This window comes from Sinocyclocheilus rhinocerous, unplaced genomic scaffold (genome assembly GCF_001515625.1).
Source record: "Sinocyclocheilus rhinocerous isolate Xijiao unplaced genomic scaffold, SAMN03320098_v1.1 scaffold2740, whole genome shotgun sequence".
NCBI lineage: Eukaryota > Metazoa > Chordata > Actinopteri > Cypriniformes > Cyprinidae > Sinocyclocheilus > Sinocyclocheilus rhinocerous.
In genome coordinates this window covers 249,024-269,495 of record NW_015658750.1, presented here as the reverse complement: position 1 = coordinate 269,495, position 20,472 = coordinate 249,024, and the positions used below count along the sequence as shown (strand labels likewise).

General features: G+C 35.7%; 1 pseudogene; it reads right to left on the bottom strand.

Annotated features, from left to right (window-relative positions):
* Window positions 1-6,803: 6,803 nt before the first annotated feature.
* On the bottom strand, window positions 6,804-19,426 carry LOC107722886 (Fc receptor-like protein 5; annotated as a pseudogene).
* Between the last annotated feature and the right edge of the window lie 1,046 nt (window positions 19,427-20,472).

Here is a 20,472-nt window from a genome sequence, read left to right as displayed (position 1 = left end):
AATAAATGGACATATCTGGCATTACAATATTGATAACCAAATTGCAGTGTATAACCAAGTACATACAAAAAAAAAAAGAAAAAAGATCAGTGTGATTTTTTTCATGTACCAACCTATGAAATGGGCTGCATGTTTTTTTAATTGTTCGGCCAGTGGCAGTCCAGTGGGACTGCTGTAATTTGCATGGACTCAGCCTAAAGATGGGATACATTACAAATGTATCACACATAAGATAATGAAAAGACAGTAAGTGCATTTAAAAGTAGATTTTTATTTTCTTCATTTTAATATTATTTTGAATATTTTAGATTTTTGGAAAAAAGTATTACGCTACTTTAGAAATTATGTTGTACTGTACAGCCTTTGAAAGTCACATCTACTCAAGCCTCTGCTAGCCTATGGAAAAACAATCAAAGCATTTATGAGTTTAAAGATATGTTGTAATTTGTACTGAAAATTAATGTGAAAACACACACACACACACACACACACACACACACACAGAGATATATATAACATAACATAAATTATAATGTTTACACAGTTTGTACCTGCTAGACTCAAATGCTCCACATTCTTTACAAGGCCGCATTCAAATAACTAGAAGAAAAACAAGCACAACAATCAGTTATGAACACTGTAAAACAACAGGTTTCAATCATTAGTAAAACAATCATTATGAATCATATCAGATTATAATACTATTATATGTTTTTATTCTAGCAACCAAAAAATTAAGTATGTCCAAACACCAATCAATAAAACACTTTCCTCAATTGCATGGCAATAATAAATGGTTTTGGGAAAATATCCATTAGTATAAGAACATTATACAACAACATTGTATACAACTTACCCAATGAAAGTAGACTAAAGCCAAACAAAGGACGCCGTTTATTATGCTCTTATTAAAACCTGTGAAATGAAAAATAAAAATGAATTAATAAATACAGCTAAATACAGCATCCGTAACAATAATACTGTATCGTAACAGTAATGTCCAGTAGTATCATATGGACAACACAGCCTTAAGCTTACAACATAAATGTTACATAATAACTATTCATTCGTTTTTACTTGAATTTGCAGTGTTCTCGTCTCTACCTGTACGGAGATATCCCCTTGCTTGCTAAACAACATGCTGAGCAACACTAGCCTGAATGAAATGGCTAATATAACCGATTCATCTAATGAAATACCACTTAAAACAAGTATTAGGGCTATACATCTACAGCGTTAATATCCAATTATGTACATTTATGATGCATTTTTATCAATCCGCTCAGTCATTCTTGAGACGTGGGACAAAACAGGTCCAGCAAGGGTAACTGCTATTAGCTTTAAAAAATAAAAATATTTTCAATTTTAAATGTCATGAGGGATTAATAATAGAATGTATTTAACACAATTATCACCTTCAATTTAATTTTCTCATTATTATACCAAATCTGTGTTTCTTAATGTCCTCTCACTACGTCTAAAACAGTGTGTCCACAGAGAAGGGTTCAATCATTCATATGCAATAAAATGGATAAAAAAAAATGTAATGAGTGAAAAAGAGCTTGTTTTATCAAAAGCAACACTTAATAATATCTATCAAAGCAAGGTTGTTTTTTTAATGACACATGCATGTTTCATAAGATTTTAAAGTTGCGTCCCCACTTTTTGTCAACACCGTCAGACATTCAATAAAATGTAATAAAATCAGGGAATATCAGGGGCAGCTGTCACTCTAAAGGACCCCCTTGCCACAGTTCACCTCTGCAGAGTACAGCAGTGTCAGACAGGCTCTGCTAAGTTTTATAGTTTTAGAATATTTTAAATCCTAATGTTAATATTTCCTTTGTCACAGCCATGATATGTCAACACCATCTTCCAATTTCTGAGGAAATTATTTGAAATATTTAGATAATTTTATTCTCCTGAAGCAGGTTCCATTAGCATCTAGCATCAACAGAAAAAAATAAAATGCTACTACATGAACTACATTAGTTTTGTGAAAGAAATGCCAAATTTGTCAACACCGTCAGATGTCACCACCATAAGATTTTGTGTTCCAATGATATATCAAAATACTTAAATGTGACTCTTGAATAAAAGCTTTATAAACAATAACATACTCACTGTTTGTTGTGTTTGTTTTAAAACAGTAATTGACTGATTCAATGTATTTGATAGTTAAAATTACTACAAATTCAGGTTTTCGTCACCACCGTCAGATGTGTCAACTCCGTCAGTTCTGTCACCTCCGTCAGTTGAATATTTTGATAATATTTCATTATGATATTTTATATTTGTTGTGGAATTGTTGGTCACATGTGAAAGTGTAATCTGTCTGCTAACAAGAGAATGTGTTTTGAAATGTTAAAAACATCTTGAATGCTGTTAAAGATAAAGCTGAAATTATATTACACAGTCCAAGGTAAAAAAAAAAAGCCAATTTTGTTAAAAAAGAGAAAAGCTGGGAGGTTGTATCAAAGCATAGCTCAGTAGCTTAGTACATATAAGATACATAAATGTAGTTTCATTTGTCTGAGTACAAGGTTTTATTTTTTCAATTTTGCACCCTGTTTTGTCCCACTTCTCAAGAATGACTGCGCTATTTTTCATCGAGTCTAAACACGTAATATTCCGTTTCAAATGTTTACATAAACAGTCAAATATACGCTTTATGTTTAACTCGGACTGTTCTAAACATGTTAATACTCACTATCTGCACAATACAAACATGGTATATATAAAATATTTTATACTTACTGATTTCACTGCATTTCACCACGTTAATGGCGTCGGCGGCAACTGACGTGGTCATGGGGAATTCCTGTCTTCTGAGCAGTGCAGGAGAAGTAGTTGACTCAACTCATTTCTTATTCGTTGTTTCAGCCTAAATAAATTGAGCTCTTTTAACTTCCCCTGAATTTACTTTAGACTGACTTGAAATAACTTTGTACATCCCTTAAACTGATTCATTTTATTTGTTTCAACATACTCTATTTATTTTAATCGAACAACACCCAGATTTAATTTTTTTGCGTGTGTACACTACTTATTTAAAACTGAAGTTTACTTAATTTGTGTTAAATCTACATGAATAATTTTTGATGATGTAGCTAACTGGGCTGTTGATCTAGTTCCCATCATGCTTTGCAAAATCTGCATTAGGAGAGTAAACTTATAGGGATTAAGTGTTATTTTTAAGCATTTTTCAGTAAAGGGAATGACATGTTAGTGTTTAATATTCAGTTATGTTGGACATTTAGAAGAGAGTTCATGTAACGTTTCTGAAATTTGTGGTTACCGCATTATGCCTTAGGCAATGGGCACTCAATGCACACTAGCTGGTAGTTTCTTGTTTGTTCATTGTATGTATTGTGTATAATGATGAACACAATTGTTTGTCTCAGCGTAATAAATTTTATTAAACTTCAGTAAATTAATGAAAAAAATATTTGATCCCACATAAGAAAATTTATTTTGACAAACATACTTGTTAAGTTGAACATTTGACCTAAACCAACTAAATTTACCCAACTAAACAGATTTATTTTGAATGAACAACATTAAATTGTGTAAAAACTTTCTTCAATTTAATTAAGTAAAGGTAATAAATAAATGTGTAAGAGTGTACTGAGGTCCTCCGAGTTCATTAATTAGCCGTTCAGTGATTTCAGTATCACTCCTATTGATTCTCAACTGTTTGCACTAAAAAGAACAGAATCTGAGAACACAGACTTATCATTAGATTTTTTTCTCAGGGAAAGAGAAAGATGTAGGCCACATCTGACATGAGTCAATATATGACAGAGACTTATGGTGAAAGAGGAAGTAGAAAATTAGCACATTACTGGTGCTATGATGCAATATAAACAACAGAGTGAAGTGAAAGAAGCTCATCCGGATCAATTTTATCCGGATTAAACCTTTTGAAAAACTGGGCCCTGAGTACTGAGCACCTGCACCTGCACATCATCACACAAGAGCACATGCACCACGCTGGTCTCAAGGTTACTCCTTCAATGTCTGTCTCGTCGGCTCTGCTAAAAGACTGTAACTTACCTGTGCGCTGCCTATCACCAAGATCTTCGTGTGCTCAAAGGATTGTGAACTGGAAACCGGGTATTTCAGATAAGACTGTTCTCATGCACTCTCTGCCACATTCACTTCAGTTGCTTCCACGGAGATACCTCTGTTGATATGAGTTTGTGTTGACTTAATAAAAGTGAAGTTTGTTACCTGCATCTCTTCTAGTCCTCGTCTTTGGAACACTGTGAGAGCTCAGACTATAGCCTTCATATATTGTTTTATTCATGTTTAATGCAAAATAGGAATGTTACTAACACTAAACGCAATGAAATGCTTACTAAGTGTAAATGGTACTGTTGCTCATACTTGTTTTTCATAAATCTCTAACATTTATTACAGTTTTCTGAATTGCTTACACATTAAAATCCATTATATTAATGTCACCAAATTTAATCAACATAATGACAAAAGATTTCTCAAAACCATGAACACCATGTGTTTCACAACTCCAAACATAAATTGGACAAAGCGAGACTGTTTCAACTCAGTTCTTACTGGCATTGATACACTGCAATGACGAACACTGACCAGGAATTCTCTGTATAACTGGGAGCAGGGGTGCTTGTCATCATAAATAGATTATATTGAGGTGTTTTGCAACTTCAGTGTAGTGGATTGTGATTTATTGCAACTTCAGCAATGTATGTTGCTGCCTTATAGAGACAACTGATGCGTGATCACTGAAGCAGCTCCAGTTAGCACGTGCTTTCAGGTGTAAGAGTGCAATACTTTCAGTGTCCTCAGCCTTCTGCGTTGATTGGATGGACTCGTGACTCCCAACAAATCAGATGGGCGGTGAGTGGACATTGTTCTAGCCACAGAGTGGTGAGTTCTGGCAGAGGTGGCTGTTGCTGCCTTATAGAGACAACTGATGCGTGATCACTGAAGCAGCTCCAGTTAGCACGTGCTTTCAGGTGTAAGAGTGCAATACTTTCAGTGTCCTCAGCCTTCTGTGTTGATTGGATGGACTCGTGACTCCCAACAAATCAGATGGGCGGTGAGTGGACATTGTTCTAGCCACAGAGTGGTGAGTTCTGGCAGAGGTGGCTGCATCAGAGCCAAATAGCGCATTTCAAAATGTATTTTATTCGACAAATCAGTTTTGAAAACGACCGATACCGTTAACCATAAAAATGCTTAATATCGGCGTCGATAATCAGTCGACCCCTAGTCCAGGGTTCATAAAAGGAACTGTTCTGAACTCAAGTGCACATTATCACCTCAGGGAGGGGAAAGGCGCTAAATGCAAGCTCTATACAAGGAGTCGCCAACTGGCGGACTCTGGTCTGAATCCATTTCAATTTTAAGCACATCGAGGTCAGCTCCGTAGAGCCATTTGGGTGCAGTTGTGCGTGCAGTGACGAGAGTGGTGCGCATACAGATGAAACTTTCAGTCAGAGGAAAACAATGGCATTCTCAAAAATGAGGAAAGTTTGACGGGTCCTTAAAGAGTCTTAAATGGTACAAGAAAGTCTTATGATTTCTGGAGGTCTTAAATTTGGGGACGGAAAGACAAGAATCGCGATATGGCTGAATGGGATGATTAAACTTAAAAAGGCAATGATTTCATTGAATAAACATGAGCTACACGTTTCAAGGTCAGGTGCTGTGCTGCTTTGCAGAGTTGTAAATGTGAACTGGTGGATCGACAAGAAGATAATGTATTCTAAAAATGTAAAAGGCATCTGAATTCAGGTGGTAGCACCCAGAATTCTAATGATACTGGTTCCATTCTTAGATTATAGCATCTGGCGAATGTATTAGGTGCAGCCCAGCCTGCAGCTTTACAAATGTCTTCTAGTGAGGCACCATTTGTCAAAGCCGACGAAGCAGCAATGCCCCTGGTCGAGTGCGCTCTCACTCCCAAGGGGCATGGTAAGCCTCTGGCCTGATAAGCCATGCGAATCACATCCACAAACCAGTGGGAGATTCTCTGCATTCCTCTTCTGCTGTCCTCCAAGCAGACAAAGAGCTGTTCAAACAATCTGAAACTCTGTGTGTGCTCCAAATAGATGTGCAGGGGTTGCACCGGACACAACAGAGACGGGTCTGGGTCTCCCTCATCAGAAGGGATAGCTTGCAGGGATAATTCATCCAGCGGAACTGCTTCCGCAACATCTACTTGCTCTCTTTCAGTGCACATCGAGGCCTCTTACCCGGAATTAGAAGGACCAGTAGGGGAAGCAGCTGACTCGTGGTCATTTTAAAAAAGCACACAAGCCGCGAGCGCAATGTGCCAATAGCCATTTCCTCACAAGAAGGACAGAAACCATCGACAAAATCTGCTTCAGCATGGGGTTTCTCGATGTCAGAGGTGTCTGGGCTACCAAGTGCGACCCCTAATACACAATGTCAAAGTGACTAACTGAAAGATAACTTTTTTTTTTCTGTTCCTTTTATTTACTAATAAATAATTTATTTATTACAATTTAAATGCCCTAAACCCAGCAAAACATTCATGGGAAAACGTGGGCCAGATGGGCTGAATTTTAGCCCAAGCAAATCTGTTTGCTTTGACCTCGTATATGTAGTGTTAATGGATTTATGCTTATAATATGTTGTAGCCTGCCCTGGAATATTTAGTATGCATACTCCTTGTACCTCTGTGTGTTGGAGATTTAAGGGAAAGAAAAGAAAAAAAAAACAGCAACAACATTGTGACACCAGGCTACTACGAAAGGCCCCTTGGGTTTGCTTTAGCCCCAGAGCCCTATGTGTTCTTAATCCAGGCCTGGATGGGAATCATAAGGAATTCCACATGGACAAACACCAACAGACACTAACTGATGTCCAGTGAAGGATCCATTGCAATACTTTTAATGACTGTAAGAAGGTAACGTATTAAAGGTCACTATAAATGTAGTCAAAAAGCATTAGAAGACAGTAATTAGCAGCTAAGTGAGTTCTTCTTATTCCAGTAACAGCTCCTGTTTCAAAAGTGTCAATGAACCTGCTCACAACCCTTACAAAAATTAACCATGGTTTTATTATAATAAAACTGTAGTTGTCACACCGCTACTTTGAGAAACGAGGAGACTAGAAGACTTTAAAAACGAGACAAAACAACGAGAGACTTTAATGATCCAAAATTCTAGGGAACACAGGGCACGCAGGAGACACACATAACATAAAATGACGATTAACACTGGATGCTAGACATGGGAACACACAGGGCTAAAGTACTCAACTAAACGAGAGGATGACGAGACACACCTGAACTCAATAAAACACAATAGGAACAGGAACAGGAAGGAAACCAAATATGGGCATTTAACACATGGGGAGCAAAACACAACAAGACAGTACATCTTCCTGATAGTAGTAACCATGTTTGTTAGTTTTTTTTGGCGCATTAATTACCATTTGTATAACCACAGTTTTACTAAAAATACCATGGTTAAACTAAGATTAGTGATGCCAGGGTTGGGCAAAGATACATCAAAATGTATTTTAAAATAAAATACCAAATACCTTAATTTTAATTGTATCAAAATAAACTGCAAAATATAGCAGCCACACCAAGTATCAAAATAAACTACTGTATTTTTGTATTTTAAAAATACTAAAAAAATACTTTTACAAAGGAGCATGAAATTTCTTTGCAAACCTTCCATTAGTTTTAAAGTAACCAACATTTTAATGTTTAACAGTTTGCGAATTACTCATAATTGTATCCTAATTTAGTTACTTGGTGTTTGGTAATGAAGGGCCTACTTTGCATCAGCAACACTGACTCAATGACAAACAAGTCATTCATAAGAAGACAACTGATGGCACCTGTATTCATATTTATAACTAATTAATCATTTGATTGTTAATCATAAACAATATATTATGTGTCAGGCAGTCATTCATGCAATGGAATGCAAAATCATGATTCTACTAAACAGCTACTTCAAATTAGGGTATATTCAGCAATCAAATATGTACAGTGGGTACGGAAAGTATTCAGACCCCCTTAAATTTTTCACTCTTTGTTATATTGCAGCCATTTGCTAAAATCATTTAAGTTAATTTTTTTTCCTCATTAATGTACACACAGCACCCCATATTGACAGAAAAACTTCTTTTTTAATAAATTTGCAAAAATGTCAACAATTCTGTGTTTTTCTGTCAATATGGGGTGCTGTGTGTACATTAATGAGGAAAAAAAATTTACTTAAATGATTTTAGCAAATGGCTGCAATATAACAAAGAGTGAAAAATTTAAGGGGGTCTGAATACTTTCCGTACCCACTGTATTTATCAATCATTGGACACCTACAATATTTGGAAGTTGAAAACAAACATTTTATTATTAAATGATCAATATGTTTTGAGGGGGTGTGTCTAAACTAAATCAACACCCTGATCAAGAGGTTGACTGGCACAAAGTATTTTATGTATTTTGAAAATACAAAAATGCTAATCTTAAATGTATTTAAATGCAAATTACATTTGATTTTTTCCAAAGGCTTTAAAATACAAAATAGTATTTTGTATTTCAAATGCGTATTTTAAATACATGTATCTGAAATACTGCCCATCCCTGAGTGTTGCAAAACCATGGTTAATTTGTGGTTAACATTGTTTAACTATAGTTACCATGTTTTATTTGGGATTATTTGTAGTAAAACCATGGTTAATTTTCGTAAGGGAAGAGTCACTAGTTCGGGAATCGTTCTATACTGGCTGCTGTATGTTTCATAATGTAGCAGCACTGTTGGTAAAAACTTTAGCAAATTTGCAGATGGACAATATTATTCATTATTTTTCTCAGAAAAATAGAAATATGTAGGTTACATCATACATGAGTCAATAAGTTGCTGAAACACTGAGGGTAAATGAAGAAATACTGCAGAAAGAAAAAAAGGCTGCTTAGCTTACTAAGAATGACTAAATAAGTGGTGCCATGATGTAATACAATCTTGAACCACAGGATGTGTAAAAAGAATCACGTGTGAATTCAGTGGCGTTGGATACAAAAAAAGCATGTTCAGGAACTGATTAAAATTTAAAAGTATTACTTATATCTGTATACAAACTGTAATAATTGATGTAGATTACAAATTATGCTGTAAAATCCAAAATATTTAGAGATTAAAACCTGATTCAGTGTATTAAGTTGTCATGGTTCTTTGGTTTTTTCTGTGAGACTGCAAGATTTTTAACAGAGAATCAGCCCCAGATATTTTTTAAAAGGCACTGTTTCTTTATTTAAAAATATAAATAAAGTAACAGAGCATTTCAGTGTAACAAATCAGAAGACTTACACTAAAATAAGGAATATGTTTGAAAATTACAGTGTGTGTTCCCGTGGTTATACTGTCAAGTATGCAAACATCACAGCCTTACAATATTAAAGCAGAAGAAAATATAATGATTGAACTTAAATATTAAACAGAATGATAAACCAATAATGATAAGCTACTGAAATATACTGATAAATAGCAGTAATATAAGAGCTCCTATTCACAAGCTTATAAGCTTGTGAATAGGATATTGAAAGAAAAAAATAATAATCCTGGAATCTCTCACACTCACAACAGATTAACATACGATTGGAGTTTGTCCTTTTCAACAGATGTAGCTGTTAAATACACAGAAACAGTCTTGTGACCATTTATTTGTCTCTTTGTGTTTATATGAAGTACTATGATCTTTTAAATATAATGATTTTTAAGCAAATTTGAATAAAGACAGACAGACAACAAAACGTATGTCTATCCATGACAGAATATGTGTATTTGATATGCAAGATTTCTAATAAATTAGTCAGACATTTTACCTCTCATTCTGCAGCATTTGAAAATCAGCACAACTGTCACTAGCAGATATGGACAAACTGCCAGTACAGAACTGAGTGTGTGGAGGACAGAGATCTGAGATTCTGAATGAGACACTGAAAAAGAGACACACAAGCACTTTATCATGTACTATATCTGAACGAGAGCATAAGAAATAAATCAGCTCACAGTTTCTATTGACTCTCACCTCTGACTGAGATCCAGCTCTTGGGTGACTCTCCTCTCTCTGAGTGTTTGCAGTAGTAGAAACCCTCATGTGACTTTGAGACAGTAGAGATGATCATCTCTGTAGTTTGATTCTGGATGAGTGATCCATCTTTATAGAAATCACCTTTGAGATTTGATGGGGATGTAAACTGATATAAACAGCGTAGAGTCAGAGTATCTCCTTCAGTCACAGGATGAACAGGACTCTCCAGAATCACACCAACTACAGAAACAGAGGAAACAGGTTGCTATGGTGTTCTGTAGGGCTTTTTTTTTTGGCCCCTAGATATGTGGGGTTTCCTCCTTCAGTGCAGAACTAAGCATAGGGTTGAATTGTGTTTAATATTTTTTTACAATAGTTAAATCAACCTGCTTTATGCATTGACTGTAAACTGCCAATGAAATGAACACAGACTCACAGTGTACAGTGATATTAACAGGATGATAGTTCTCTCCGGATTCAGACTGACACCAGTACACTCCAGTGTCTGATGTGATGGTGGAGCTAAATGTACATGTAGATCCTGTTTGTGATCCCCACACTGATGATGAACAATCTTCTAGTAGCCTCCAACTCTCTGTGTATCTTCTCACTCTCCATCTATCAGAGTTACTCTGGTCCTCACAGCTCAGAGAGAGAGAGACGGATGTGAAGTGTTGAGTTCTGCTGGGACTGATGATCAGAGAGACTGGAGGAGAAACACCTGAGAAGACAATTACAGCTACAATTTGAGCATGAAAATTCTCTACTTATTAAATATTAAGCAATCGTTAAGTTCAGTTTGAACTCACCAGTGACCCATAGTGGTTGTGAGTTGCTGTACCATGTGTAATAGGCTGGTTCTTCTCTCTCTGCTCTGCACACATAAACTCCTGTGTGATTTAGAGCAGCAGAACTGACAGTGTATATTCTTCCAGCTCCTCTGCTGCTGTCTGAGAGCCGCTGAAAATGATATATGTTGTCTGTAAAAAGTGAAAATTAAAACATTTTTAAATATTACAAATACTGTCTCCTAAACCCAGTCTATGCAGAGAAGAGAAAATCAACAAAATCAACAAATCCCCACATTTTTGCTGCACTTCGTCTTATTTTTTGGGGGGTTTGGGGGGAACTGATCAATACGTGTGCAACTGTGCACCCTCTGCATTGCTGTGAATTGCATTGTAAAGTGAGTAGGGATGGACCAGCTATAGCGAGCACCGGGACATCTGGCAAGTCTATTCAAGGAACCATATTTCTGATCGGTGGTAGATAATATATTTATTAATATACTCATATGTTTATTATCTCTATTCAATCTGGGGTGCGTTTCCTGTACAACAACATAACTTGCTGCTTCACCACCGTAGTACGGTGCATCATTGTAGAAGCTAAGTCATAATTCAGTCACAATAAATAATATTTTTGACCTGGATAAAATGTGTTATTTCAGATGTTACCAAATGGAGCACATTATAACTTACCTGATGAAAGAGTTAGAGTGTACCAGCTGAATGTCAAGCCTGTAGAGGAGCTGTTAACCTCACAGATCAGAGTCACTGGATCTCCTTCAGTCAACCACTTCTGTGGAGAAACACTTAAAACTGCCTGGACTCTATCTGAAATAGAGAAATCACTCATTAATAACATGTTAAATGTATGTGTGTGTGTGCGTGTGTGTGTGTGCGTGCGTGTGTGTCAAATGATCAAACTCACCTGATACTTTCAGTGTAACTGCATCACTAATGTTTGATGTTTGTGATCCTCTTCTCTCTGCTCCATAACTGGAGTATTTACCTGCGTCAGACACCAATACATGTTGATCAGGTTTAATGGTCACTTTGGACTTTGGGCTTTCTGTACAATGACAATAATTATTCATAATGAAGATAATGTGCCGATTTTATTGAACATGATTAAAAAGCATACATGCTCAGAGTAGACTTGAAAAGGTCATGGATTCGGTCAGTATTTGAGCAGTTATCTGATGAATGTGTCATTTAAACTGGTTTTAGTTCTTTTATTTAGTCTGCACTGCAAAACGATAAACAGATTCAGTGATTATTGATCTGTGCCTCATTTCCTATGGTTTATTTACACCTGACTCATGGATCATCCTACAATAAGTGTTGAAGTAACCTTGGTTCCCTGAAATGACATTGTATGGCTTATGCTATGGGGAACATCTCAGGTTTTGCATTTAATCATGGTTCCCTGAAGCATGTGTTTAAACGTGACAATGTTAACTACCTAAGCTTCACGCCCTATGAAAGGAAAGTCCCATCTTTTATACCTTCCTCTCATCCATATCAGGCCAAGTGATTCAGTGCCTGTCCCAAGGGCAGAGCTTAAAGGTCTGGTAACACCAGCTTTCCATACTAGACATTACCTTGCACAGGGAAGGAAGTTAGTTCCCTCACCAATCACATTACCTAGGGGAATCTGGTTCAACCCCTAGAAACCCAGGGGGCAGCTTTTTTTTTATTTTATTTTTTATTTTTTTGGTAACAACCCTGTTAGAGTCTCAAGAGAGCAGTATTCCTTATGTATGATTCCTTACCAATGAGAAGGAATGCTAACAGGCAAAACCCCCTTCTCATCAGAGCTCAGAGATGGGTCCTCTGGGGAGCAGAGGACTCAGCAGGATGACCCTCGGGAGAGAGGGGAGTCCAACACTCACCCAAAATTATGTGATTGAAAAAAAGAAACCCCATTAAAGGGAAAGGTAAGCTGTGCACACCAGAGAATGCTGGAAAAGAGCTGCATTAGTGTCAGCTGTACCAGGGTCTCAGAAGTCTTTCTGAGCTGACATAGGGTGTGGAGGACTTGAATACAAGGTATCCCAGTAACAGAGAGGGTAGATTAATTTTAAATTGGCAACATTTTATAATAACTTTCATTAATATATCATTAACAAACATTAGATAATGCTTAACAGATCATTAATTAAAGGGGTCATATGATGTGATTTCAATTTTTCCTTTCTCTTATCACAAATGCAGACATGGTTTTATGTTTACGCCGCTCGATGCAATGCAACGCGTAAACAGACAGTATAAATCATTATAATCCGTAATTATGTCCCCACTGGATGCAACAAATGCCTCGTTTATAATGGGTTTTAATGTTTTTGTCTTGTCGCTCCGGCCGGACAGGGCATCACAGTATGGTAAGGGGCGTAACTTTTTTTCATCACACGCTTGAGGTATTCGGCCAATCACAACGCACTGGATAGCTGGCCAATCAGAGCACACCTCGCTTTTCAGACCGATGAGCTTTGTAAAAATCTACGCGTTTCAGAAAGGCGGGGCATAGAGGAGAAACAATAATGTACAGTATGTGGAAAATAATGTGTTTTTTTTACTTTAAACCGCATAAACACATTTCATTACACCAAATACACAAAATAATGTTCTTTTTAGCAACATCATATGACCCCTTTAAAATACATATATTAAAAATAGCTAGAAACATGAGATAATGTGCTTGTTAATGTTTACTAATAAATGTATTAAATATTACCTAATGATTAACAGATCATTATTTCACGTAAATTAAAATGCTTACAAACGTTACTTTCATTCATATGATTATGCACTTCTTGAAAATCTACAAATGATTTTAACAGATGTTTTACAATGATTAAAATGATTTGTTAATGCACAACACTTTTCTGCTATTGATGTGTGATACAGGTAAGTTTAGAGACAGGATTGGTGGTATGGGTAGGTTTAACGGTTAGTTAAGGGGTCAGCAGTGTGCAGTTTGATTACTATAAGGGAACATGGTTCAATCTGTTTATATTACATTGTTTTAATAAATCAACTAATAAAAATTATGATTTTTTTGTTTGTTTTCTTCTGTCAATGTATGATTCAAGGAATATTATGTTTATTGATAAACAGTAGTATACTAATATAAGTGTTGAGTCAACAACATTTTTTGCACCCAGTTTACAGTGTGTGTTATGTCTTTAGAAAGCATTTAGCTAAACTTAACTAACCACCATTTACACAAACCTTGTGACAGCAGCTAAAAGTCTGATGCCCTTAAAGGTACTAAATGATTAGTAAACATTTATAAACATTTACAGATTATGAATTGTTTCAAATTTAGATTTGGTACTGCACAAACATGAACAAATGATTGATAAATTATTTGTAAAGATGTGTAAATAGGGTGAATTCAGATCATTTGGAACACATTTTGCCATTGAGATGACTGCTCATAATGGTACTTAATGATAAGTAAACGTTTATAAACATTTACAAATGATGAATAGTTTCCACTTTCGATTGGGTAGTGCAAAAACATGAACAAATAATGAATAAATGATTTAAGTGTTTAAATAATATTAGTGTGACGTTACGCTGCTGCGGGAGACACGTAGTAGCATTCACAGTCTTTAATGACGAAAACACGGGATAATCCACAATAGCAGCTGGGCAAACACACGTAGAAACAAATAGACCTGACAAACACAAACTGAACAGACTAGGACTTTTAAACACAGGGCAATCAGGGGAACACAGGTGACATCAATGGAACATAATCAAACTAAACGAGGACAGGAACAACACAGGAAGGACTACGGGGGCAAAACAGGTCAAAAAGTCTGACATTAAGTCTACACAACAAAGAAAGACTAAATATATGACCTTTACAGACTGTGATTATGAGTTAATGAATAATATGTTAACATCAATAGTTTGTGAAGTGCTTAAAATGACTAATTAAGCTATTTTTTTCCACAACATTTCTAAATTAAAAAAATAGCATTAGGTAATATGTGAACTGAAGTTTAATGACATTTGTTAGCATTCAAAAGAACATTAACAAATGTGACCCTGGAGCACAAAACCAGTCTTAAGTCGCTGTGATATATTTGTGGCAATATCCAAAAAAACATTGTATGGGTCAAAATTTTTATTTTATGCAAAAAATCGTTAGAATATTAAGTAAAGATCATGTTCCATGAAGATATTTAGTAAATTTCCTACCGTAAATATATCAAAACTTAATTTTTGATTAGTAATATGCAAAGCTAAGAACTTCATTTGGACAACTTTAAAGGTGATTTTCTCAATACTTTGATTTTTGCACCCTCGGATTCCAGATTTTTAAATAGCTGTATATCGGCCAAATATTGTCCTATCCTAACAAACCATACATCAATGGAAAGCTTATTTATCCAGCTTTCAGATGATGCATAAATCTCAATTTCAAAAAATTGAAACTTATGACTGGTTTCGTGGTCCAGGGTCACAAATAAGCTTTTAATCATTGCATAATTTCTGTTAAAATCATTTGTATTTTTTTTTTTAAAGTGCATGATCATATGAATTGAAAGTTTAATGACATTCGTAAGCATTAACTAATGATCCGTTAAGCATTATGTAATGTTTGTTAATGATTTATTAAAACGAAACTTTTACTCATTGTAAACCATCTGTCAAAACCATTTGAATATTTGAAGTGCATGATCATATGAATCGAAAGTTTAATGATATTTGTAAGCATTTTAATTTACAATAAATAATGTTGTGTTAATCATTAGGTAATGTTTAATAAGTACATTAGTAAACATTAACAAGCACATTATCTGTAATGTGAATATGTAATAATTAGTGAAATGTTAAGCATTATATAATATTTGTTAATTATTTATTAATTAAAGTTATTATAAAGTGTTATAACGGATTTTACTATTTATGTGAGGTTTGTGATTTTTTAAAACCCTTTAAAACTCACATATAACATGCATGTTCTCAGCTAGTTTGTAACAGATGAAATATATAAGATGAAATATATGAATCAAATTGGCTCACCTTCAGTGTGTCCAGAGTGGATGTTTGAAATCAGCACTAAAAACATAAAATGAAAAACTATATAATATGTGTATTAGCTGTGTTTCCTCAATTTTTTAAGATTTTTGATCTGTCCAGATTGAGGTTTGAGTGGGTTTCAGTTTAAGGAACTTAAACCTAAAAGGAATATGGTATTAAGCCATTTTGGGACTGCATGTGTTTGATATTTTTTCTCATCAAAGCAGAGAGAACTGTTTAGGGAAAATCAAGCCAACCGTCTGAACACAAACATAAGAATAAAGAACACGCTTATACGTGTACTCATTAGAATGAAAGATTGAGTGTATGTGTAACTGTCTTTCTTTATTCCTCTACTGTATATCATGGACTAGGTCTAGATTTGAAACTGAGAGCAGAATAAAATAAAAATAAAAAAGACAGGAGCACTATAATCACTGGATCCTTTTCATAATACAATAGCAATTAAGTTGAATACATTAAGAGAAAATAATACTCACAGAGCACAAGAGGAAGTGGACTGAGCTCCATACTGACCGAATGATGACAGACGGTTAAAGACACAGATTGTTAAAACCCCAAGACTTCCTCTCCAACAATATGTAAAAATAGTTTGACAAATTCTGTCATTCATGTTTTGTGTTGTTCCAAACTCAAATGGTGTTTTTCCAAACAATTAAATTCTCTTCCATCCATATTTTTTTATTGGTATTCGATGTGTTTAATGCAATTTGTAACTATTTTATTGTCTTTATTTACATCTTATATTATTCTATAAATATTAACTTTGTAAATGCTGTTAAAACATTGCTACATAAATAAAGCTTTACTAATGTACCAAATTAAAGAACCTTCACATCCTATGACTTTTAAGAACTGTAATATTTTGGAAGTTATGAAGTCATATAATATTAGTAATATTCTAATGCATTATGGTTTGGGTTTTTCTGTTTTTCTGTATGAATGTATGTATATACGTATATGTATGCATGTATATATTTACATTTTTGGCTTGTAATGGTGGAATTGGAGGTAGTTTTAATGTCACGGAAATAAAGAAGCCGGAATTTGTGAAACCATTTCAATGTACCAGCTGTGTCCAGCATGAAGTGGAGCCATAAACCTCACAGATTAAAGTCACTGAATCTCCTTCAGTCAACCACTTCTGTGGAGAAACACTTAACTGTCTGGGGTCTATCTGAATAGGGAAATCACTCATTTAATAACATGCAAAGTGTGTATGGACTGGTATTCCCTACGTTATGAGGACCCCACAAGTATAGTATTACCAGTAAACTTTGACCTTGTGGGGACATTTTTTTTGTTGGTCCCCATTAGGAAAAATTATTATAAATCATACAGAATGAAGTGTTTTGAAAATCAAAAAATGCCTGTAGTTTTGTGTGAGGGGTAGGTTTCGAGTAAGGGGATAGAAGATACAGTTTGTACAACAAAACCATTACGCTTATGGAGATTCCCCAACTCCCTGTAATGATAAAAATACCAGTGTGTGTGTGTGTGTGTGAAGAGATGATCAAACTCACCTGTCAGTGTAACTGCATCACTGATGTTTGATGTTCGTGATCCTTCTCTCTCTGCTCCATAACAGGAGTATTTACCTGCGTCAGACTCAGTAACAGACATGAATGTGTGTTCCTGTAGTTAACTGAAAACACTGTTTGAACCGTCTTTATACCAGCTGTACTGCCAGCTAGTGACTCCTTCACCATCAATGTCACATCTGATAGTGACTGTGTCTCCTCTGAATACATGTTGAGCAGGTTTAATGCTCACTTTGGCTTTTGGTCTTTCTGTATAATAACAACAATTAAAAATGAAAATAATGTGCTGTTTTTACTATATGAACAGTAATACTTGATTGCAAAACCAGTTTCTAACCAGTAGGTGATGCTGTACAAATTTCTATTTAAGGCTGGCCACACACTAGAGGATTTTAAGGCCGATTTTAAAGTCACCATGAAATCAAAATGAAAAATGATTATTTTTTAATGGAATACTGTAGTGTTTATTATAAATAATTTATCCGTGCACTTCATTATTTTTAAAAAATTCATGTGCCCTCATAATCTTTAATCAAAAACGTTAACCTCCCCTCCCCCTCAAAACGACTCATCTTCTCTTCCGGTCACGAGCTATGGCGCAAGGGCGGAGCTAGTGACGTGAGAAGTAAACGCTGGGATAAACGACACAGGGAAAAGCTGAAGCTGATGCTTCACTTTATGGCACTGACACCAGTCATGTGGGAGTACGTTACCCCTAAACATTGAAAAGATATTAGGATATTACGACAACATTACTCTTAGGACATCGCAAACTAATTTTTTTCATGAATATGACTTAACCTGATTGAGGACGCGCTCAGTCATTCAGGCAGTCTCTCTCTCTCTCTCTCTCTCTCTCTGTTTAGGCATGTTTTGTGCCATTGATCGTTGTCATCATCCTAAAAAAAAAAACATGTATTCATGCTTGGGTGTCTGTTGTGAATCCAGTGGAGAGAAATCCCCCACCCCTAACTGGCTGATTGTCATGTCACCATATTCTAATTTGTTGGTGGGTTTTTGTTAAATGTGAGCCAAAATCATCACAATTAAAAGAACCAAAGACTTAAACTACTTCAGTCTGTGTGCATTGAATTTATTTAATACACGAGTTTCACAATTTGAGTTGAATTACTGAAATAAATGAACTTTTCCACGACATTCTAATTTATTGAGATGTACCTGTATAGCTGAAACTTGGCAACCACAAACATGCCATGAAAGCAGAGAACATCACCCATATTCTTTTCTATACTTTGTTTTTCACTGTACAACAGAACGCGCGCCGGGAGAGCCAGCTGACAACATCGATTGTCCTCTATTTGTTTTTCTTCTCTAGTCACGTTTGATCTCGCGAGTGTCTGTGAGATCTCGTGTCACTGTGAAATCGTTCCTACATTCATCAAGTGTGCGGTCTCGTGGTCTGGTCTAATCATCGTCTTCATGTCTGTGGTCTCCCATGGTTTTAAAATCTTTTAAGATTTGAAAATCGTCTAGTGTGCAGCCAGCTTAAGTGAAAGTAAAGTGACATGTAGCCAAGTATGGTGACCCATACTTGGAATTTGTGCTCTGCATTTAACCCATCCAAGTGCATACACACAGTAGTGAGCCATATTGCTGCGGCACCTGGGGAGCAGTTGGCAGTTCGGTGCCTTGCTCAAGAGTCTCACCTTAGTTGTGGTATTGAGGGTGGAAGAGAGCACTGGTTATTCACTCCGCCCACCGACAATTCCTGCCGGACCTGAGACTCAAACCCGCAACCTTTGGGTTTCAAGTCCAACTCTCTAACCATTAGCCCACAACTGCCCACAACTTCCCAATTAATTGGGAATAACACGGACTACACAGACTAATTTCTTAGAGTGTAAATGTGAAAATCCAAAAAGAGCTTTAACATTTGACAATTGTTGACAAATTTAATGCAGATGAATGTGACAAGACACCGACTTCAGTGTGTCCAGAGTGGATGTGTGAAATAATTATAATAATAATAATAATAATAAAAAAAAACTCACAGTAAACATGGAGCTGATGAACTGTTGTTCTTCCTTTTCCTCTTATGCTCAAGTGTTTTATTCATTTCTGGTTAATCCAGAGCCGGCCCAAGGCATAAACGGACTAAGCGGCTACCACAAGAGTACATGAAATGACAGATTGATTTTTTTTTTTTTTTGTGTGTGTGCATTATATTATGTCAATGGACAATGGTAATACAAAATGCAATATTAATTAATTAATTAATCTATACGTATCATCTTATTATTTCCATAGCGACACATCATGCATGCAGGCACAATATAGCGCTGTATGACAGATGTATGACTTTTATTTAGTTTTTCCTTTTTTATTCTAAATATCCACAAACTTGTTAACTATATCATGAACTATATGACACAGCCTATTCTGATTGTCAAATATGTGTAAATTAATTTGTTTTGTCGTTTAAACAACCTTAAGGGAACACTCCACTATTTTTGAAAATAGGCTTATTTTCCAACTCCCCAATAGATTAGACATTTGAGTTTTACCGTTTTCGAATACATTCAGCCGATCTCCGGGTCTGGCGGTAGCACTTTTAGCTGCAGCTTAGCATAGATCATTGAATCTGATTAGCCGTACCATTGGTTATGTTGATGAAAGTTAGCCTATTTTCAGGCACTGCGTAATATCATTGCGCCTGCTGCACCCATGGTACGGCAGCAAAGTTCCTTGATTATTACGCCGGAATGAGAGTATAGTTCCTAGCCATATCGGCCTAGAAAATCGCAACTTTTCATTTTCCGTCGGTCTTAGTACACGATGTAATTACAGAAGAGTCAAGTTTTAAATAGGAAAAATATAGAAACTCTTTGATCATTTTTGAGCGAGATGCTAACGGATCAGATTCAATCAGATTCAATGATCTATGCTAAGCTAAGCTAAAAGTGCTACCGCCAGACCCGGAGATCAGCTGAATGGATTCGAAAACGGTAAAACTCAACGGTTTAACTCTAGGGGAGTTGGAAAATGAGCCTATTTTCAAAAATAGTGGA